The sequence below is a fragment of the Lepisosteus oculatus genome, chromosome 14 (assembly GCF_040954835.1).
Source record: "Lepisosteus oculatus isolate fLepOcu1 chromosome 14, fLepOcu1.hap2, whole genome shotgun sequence".
Taxonomy (NCBI): domain Eukaryota; kingdom Metazoa; phylum Chordata; class Actinopteri; order Semionotiformes; family Lepisosteidae; genus Lepisosteus; species Lepisosteus oculatus.
Genome location: NC_090709.1, coordinates 47,272,261 through 47,278,691, shown reverse-complemented (window position 1 = coordinate 47,278,691; position 6,431 = coordinate 47,272,261). Strand labels below are relative to the sequence as shown.

The following is a 6,431-nucleotide window of genomic DNA, read 5'->3' as shown; positions in this document are numbered from 1 at the left end:
GTTCAGCGCTCTTGTATTAAATATACTCTACCAGCCTTTTAAGTCATGTGTCAGAAATAAAGTGTATAAAATTCTCTAAATCAAACAAAACACAAGCGCTACGAAAAAAAAAAGGTGTTTATCCTGCAATTTTATCTTGCTGAAACGTTTTTTTTTTTCTGTGGCACTAACGGGCTAACAGTTAGGATTCCTGGTTTCCTGATTACATAGAAATGTGTCTCTCTTGTCTTACGGTGTCCAAATGACCAGTTCAGTGTAGAAAGGAGCAGCGTAAAACACCGGGGTAAAGTTAGCTTGAAGTTCGAAAACGATTTTGCCACGCCTGTAGCGTTTACACGAAACCTCTTAGATTCGCGAGAATACTTGCTTTGTGCATAAAATACATTGTGAATGCTTTCTCAGCCTTTACTTTTTCGTTTATATTACAGTTTTTGGACCAAGCACGAATATTCTTTTGTCCATATCTTCGCAACGGAAGCACAGAACGCCTTCAAACCAAATGCATTTTAAAGACCACGACGTGGATATTTCCACAGCCTCTACATCAAAGTATCAGTGAGCTAATTATCTTTTTTTAAACCTCCGGCTTTTCATCGATGCGTAATTACGCACTAAGTGGAACCCGGGGGACCGCTGTATACACAAGTTCACAACGCGAGAAATGCTGTTCAATACGGCTTCATGCGAAAAACCCGTATATGACCATAGGCAACAGAATAGCGCAGTCTCCAATTACTCGGACTGTAAGCACGGGAATAAAGCTTTGTCTGAATTCTGAAACCCTTCCTTTACGTCCTGTTTTCATTCAGGTAAGAGTCAACTATATGCACAATACTACTGACAGCAGGAAGATTAAAATATTCTTTACTCAGCAGCTTATTAAAAACAGCTCCCATGATGTTCAAACCGATTTTTTACACAGAACACTGACACAGCTTTGCGTTCTGAATCTCTTTTTCTCGTGTGTTTATTTAATGTGGCACAATGCACTGGAATAGGGGTATTCTGTTCACAAACCAATAGCATTTAAACCACAGCACCCACAATGCTGCAAGTAAGTGTTTTGCACACTAAAAAGAGAGCGATGTCTTCCTCGTTAGTATAGTGGCAAGTATCCCCACCTGTCACGCGGGAGACCAGGGTACATCAGGACATGCATTGAAGTGAAAGCAGGATGCGCTGCGACATCCACTGTGCAGATCCCGCCACACTAAGAGGTGAGTGGGTCTGTTCGATCACAGCGCTAGGCGAATCCCCAAACAGTGTGCGTGGCAACAAACGAAACGGGCCTGTGTCCGCCCGGTTTCGATCCGGGGAAATCGGGCCCAGTAGTGGTGGGATCTGTACAGTGCATGTCGCAACGCTTCAATGTGCTTCCTGATGTCCTACCCCGAGAACAGAAAAGACAGCATCCACAGCAACAACAGCTCAGGTCTCTACATGGGAGCTAAGCTGCCCCCATCTCCTCTGTTCTGCGGCTCCTGCGGAGCGGAGTCCTGCCTGGAGCCGTGTTTGCAGGCGGCGGCTCCCCACACCTGTCTGTGCGTCGTGTCCAAGAGCTCCTGGGAGGAAGAGAGAGCCCTCCCACTCGGGGGCTTTTCCACGGTCTGTGTGAGGAGGGGCGGGTGTGTCCAGTAGCTTATCGAGCGGAAGCCTGGGGCGGCGGAGAGCTGTGATCGTGCAGACCTTGAGGTGTCACCTCTTTGTCTGCTTTCCCGCCCCCCCTCCGCCCAAGCTCTGCTCAAAAGTAGCCCGGCAACCCCTCACACCTGCACGTGTCACAACCTAAGGTGCGGTCATGAGACACCCATGGGGTGTCGTTCTGTTCTTGCTAATTGTTTCCTGCCCCTCGCAGGCAGGAGTCCATGCGAGGAAGATGTGCTGGACAGAGCTCAGAGGGCGCACCTGGGTGGCTTTCCTTCTGAGTGACGTTCCTGCAACACTCTCCCGCTACTCTTGGTGCGCTCATGCCACAACACAGGAAGGCTGGAGCAGGTGGCTGTGGGCTTTGCACACCGCCGAAATAGCTCAGTTGGGAGAGCGTTAGACTGAAGATCTAAAGATCCCGGGTTTCGGCATTTTGTTTCATCGCGCCCTTTGTTCCTCTCTCCAGCGCCCCCTGCCTAAAGTGACGCGTCCCTTTCTCAGCCCGAAACGCAAGCGAGACACCAGCAGCCATCCCTGCAGGTTTCTGTAGTGTAGCGGCTATCACGTTCGCCTAACACGCGAAAGGTCCCCGGTTCGAGACCGGGCGGAAACAGCCTCGTTTTGCACGCTCCTGTACTTCACAGAGGTCTTGAGCGACCGGTCATTTGTTCCCAATGTATTTCCGGTGCCTTCGTGCACTCTTGTACCAAACGCACGTTCCTTCTGTACGCGGAGCCGATCTTTTGCAATTGGGCTTTGCCGACAGACCAGGACGAGCTCTGTCGGCTCAAAAGCAGCGCAGGACCTGCAAGAACAACAGAAAGATTAGCATCCAGCGGGGGCCTCTTAGTGAGCCCAAGAGCTCATCAAGAATCGGCTCCAGCAACAGGGCTGGGCGCATTGTTCCATTCTCCGCCCACTCTCGGTGTAAACAAGTCCCTCCTGGTCTCTGCTTGAAATGCACTTTCCTGCGTTTGCTTTGGTGTAACTGGCTTCCCCTGCATGGGCGAATGTGAAGAAGATCCTTAGTAAGTCATTGAAGAAAACCGAGAAGAGGTCGGAGTGGCCTCTGTCGTTCATCAACGATCCAGTCAGGCAGTACTCCTCTGTAAAGCGCCGTTCGTTCACGTCGATTGGCTTTTTTTTGCCTTCATTCGTGCGAGTAGTAAAAGCAGACGCCCCTATTCTGCCGTGAACCGGATTCGAACCGGGGTTGTTGCAGCCACAACGCAAAGTACTGACCACTATACGATCACAGCGAGTTACCGAGACACACGCGGCAGGGCGGAAAGGGCTGTGCTCTCTTCGTGTGACATAATTCGGAAAAGTCCTGACGTTGCATTTCAACTGAGCCCCAGTATACATCGACCCTTCGACACTCTGAGTGACAACTCTCTTGCGTGTTTTCTCATATTTATGTAGTTTGCTTGCATGATGCCGGGAACAGCATGGTTGTTCGCTGCCATATAGTCTAGCGGTTAGGGTTCCTGGTTTTCACCCAGGCGGTTCGACTCGGTTTTGCCTCCTGCTTTCCAAAAGATCAGCACCGTGTACGAAAGAGCCGCATTAAAACTACTCGAACGTGCAAAACGTGCGAGAAGAGGGGGCGCTTGTTTCCAACCGAAACTTCTCGCGTGTGAGACGAGCTGATCATCGCTGTGGGAGGGTTACTCTGGTAGAAAGGGCTGACCTTCGGCAATAGGATTTATAGTCTCCAAGATGATATTTGCACTTTCTGGAGAGGCGATTTTCTCCACTTCAGTAGCCCGATTTTCGTCGATTGCGTGGAGAGGGCTGTAGAATGTGGCGCCGCCTTTCCTGCTCCGTCCATGACAGGCGTGCTGGTTTCTGGAGAGAGAGCACGGTCCATCAGCGCACTCCAATAAAGGCACTGGAAGCAGCTAAATCGCATTGGCGAAGCTCAGCGCTGGGCCGCTGGGCACGTCTTACCACCGTTTCTGTAGTGTAGTGGTTATCATGTTCGCCTCACACGCGAAAGGTCCCCGGTTCGAAACCGGGCGGAAACAGGCATCTTTTGTCGCCAGGCACAAAAGGGGATTGGGGATTCGCCTAGCGCTGTGATCGAACAGACCCACTGGACCCACCTCTTAGTGTGGCGGGATCTGCACAGTGCATGTCACAGCGCATCCTGCTTTCACTTCAAGGCGCGTCCTGATGCACCCCAGTCTCCCGCGTGACAGGTGGGGACAGGTGACAGGTCCTATACTAACGAGGAAGACATCGCTCTCTCCGACCCCCGGCATCGTGTCCCGACCCACCGTGCTGGAAGCCGACGCGTGCTGTGATTCCTTTACGGAGCAGAAATGACAACCGAGGAGCCGAGAGATTATTTCAGCATTTCGCGTCTGAACGGAAAACACAAACGACCAACTCGGAATGACTTGCCTTTGACGCTTCTCAAAGCGTTCTATGTGCATCGAACAGACCCACTCACCTCTTAGTGTGGCGGGATCTGCACAGCGCATGTCGCAGCGCTTCCTGCTTTCACTTCAATGTGCTTCCTGATGTCGAGTCGACTGCCGTGCGGAGGCTCTGAAAGCGAGAGCAATGAAAAGGTGCATGACGCTGTGAAAGAAAACAGAGAAGTGAAAGGCAGTCATTTCTCTAAGGAGGTGAAAGAAAAGCTACTCCCCGTCGGGGAATCGAACCCCGGTCTCCCGCGTGACAGGCGGGGATACTTGCCACTATACTAATGAGGAAGACATCGCTCTCTCCAACCCCCGGCATCGTGTCCCGACCCAGCATGCTGGAAGCCGACGCGTGCTGTGATCCCTTTACGGAGCAGAAATGACAACCGAGGAGCCGAGAGATCATTTCAGCATTTCGCGTCTGAACGGAAAACACAAACAACCAACTCGGAATGACTTGCCTTTGACGCTTTTCAAAGCGTTCTTTGTGCACGACGACTGCGCCGCCTAGCAGATACAAAGGGGTTGTACAACTTTGAACTAGCAAATGGAAGAGGGCTAAGCCCCCTCTCTTTTAGCCCAGGTTCGATCTGTCTCCCAGAATCACCAGGGTGCACAAACACACACACACACACGTGCCGTTGAAGTGCTCTGCTTCATTTCTAAGGGCAACTCAACATTCACTCCTACCCCGAGTGCAGAAAAGACAGCATCCACAGCAACAACAGCTCAGGTCTCTGCACAGGAGCTAAGCTGCCCTCATCTCCTCTGCTCTGCGGCTCCTGCGGAGTGGAGTCCTGCCTGGAGCCGTGTTTGCAGGCGGCGGCTCCCCGCGCCCTGTCTGGGCGTCGTGTCCAAGAGCTCCTGGGAGGAAGAGAGAGCCCTCCCACTCGGGGGCTTTTCCACGGTCTGTGTGAGGAGGGGCGGGTGTGTCCAGTAGCTTATCGAGCGGAAGCCTGGGGCGGCGGAGAGCTGTGATCGTGCAGACCTTGAGGTGTCACCTCTTTGTCTGCTTTCCCGCCCCCCCTCCGCCCAAGCTCTGCTCCAAAGTAGCCCGGCAACCCCTCACACCTGCACGTGTCACAACCTAAGGTGCGGTCATGAGACACCCATGGGGTGTCGTTCTGTTCTTGCTAATTGTTTCCTGCCCGTCGCAGGCAGGAGTCCATGCGAGGAAGATGCGCTGGACAGAGCTCAGAGGGCGCAGCTGGGTGGCTTTCCTTCTGAGTGACGTTCCTGCAACACTCTCCCGCTACTCTTGGTGCGCTCATGCCACAACACAGGAAGGCTGGAGCAGGTGGCTTTGTGCTCTTTGCACCGCCGAAATAGCTCAGCTGGGAGAGCGTTAGACTGAAGATCTAAAGGTCCCTGGTTCGATCCCGGGTTTTGGCATTTTGTTTCATCGCGCCCTTTGTTCCTCTCTCCAGCGCCCCCTTCCTAAAGTGACGCGTCCCTTTCTCAGCCCGAAACGCAAGCGAGACACCAGCAACGGTCCCCGCAGGTTTCCGTAGTGTTGTGGCTATCACGTTCACCTAACACGCGAAAGGTCCCCGGTTCGAGTCCGGGCGGAAACAGCCTCGTTTTGCACGCTCCTGTACTTCACAGAGGTCTTGAGCGACCGGTCATTTGTTCCCAATGTATTTCCGGTGCCTTCGTGCACTCTTGTACCAAACGCACGTTCCTTCTGTACGCGGAGCCGATCATTTGCAATTGGGCTGTGCCGACAGACCAGGACGAGCTCTGTCGGCTCAAAAGCAGCGCAGGACCTGCAAGAACAACAGAAAGATTAGCATCCAGCGGGGGCTTCTTAGTGAGCCCAAGAGCTCATCAAGAATCGGCTCCAGCAACAGGGCTGGGCGCATTTTTCCATTCTCCGCCCACTCTCGGTGTAAACAAGTCCCTCCTGGTCTCTGCTTGAAATGCACTTTCCTGCGTTTGCTTTGGTGTAACTGGCTTCCCTGCATGGGCGAATGTGAAGAAGATCCTTAGTAAGTAATTGAAGAAAACCGAGATGAGGTCGGAGTGGCCTCTGTCGTTCATCAACGATCCAGTCAGGCAGTACTCCTCTGTAAAGCGCCGTTCGTTCACATCGATTGGCTTTTTGCCTTCATTCGTGCAAGTAGTAAAAGCAGACGCCCCTTTAGGTAGCCTGTCAGCACCCGGAGTTTTCCCCTTCTGTAAGCTCTCCATAGCCTCTCAGCTCTTCTACTGTCAAATCCCCCTCAAGTATTTCCCTATCTTCTTCACTCAAAACGTTTTCTAGCTTTGAGGTAAAAAAATGAATTTCTTCATCCTTTACCTCTGTAGAGCTTCTCTGTCCTCTCCCTAGTTTCTGGTCTGCTGTCCTTCCTGTCC

General features: G+C 52.3%; 4 non-coding genes across 4 annotated transcripts; all 4 read left to right on the top strand.

Moving 5' to 3' along the window:
- The first annotated feature begins 2,187 nt into the window (after window positions 1-2,187).
- Window positions 2,188-2,260, top strand: trnav-aac (transfer RNA valine (anticodon AAC)). The gene has a single exon. It is a non-coding gene; the product is annotated as a tRNA-Val (tRNA).
- A 1,341-nt stretch (window positions 2,261-3,601) lies between these two features.
- Window positions 3,602-3,674, top strand: trnav-cac (transfer RNA valine (anticodon CAC)). Its single transcript has one exon. It is a non-coding gene; the product is annotated as a tRNA-Val (tRNA).
- A 1,721-nt stretch (window positions 3,675-5,395) lies between these two features.
- Window positions 5,396-5,468, top strand: trnaf-gaa (transfer RNA phenylalanine (anticodon GAA)). Its single transcript has one exon. It is a non-coding gene; the product is annotated as a tRNA-Phe (tRNA).
- A 109-nt stretch (window positions 5,469-5,577) lies between these two features.
- Window positions 5,578-5,650, top strand: trnav-aac (transfer RNA valine (anticodon AAC)). Its single transcript has one exon. It is a non-coding gene; the product is annotated as a tRNA-Val (tRNA).
- Window positions 5,651-6,431: the final 781 nt, after the last annotated feature.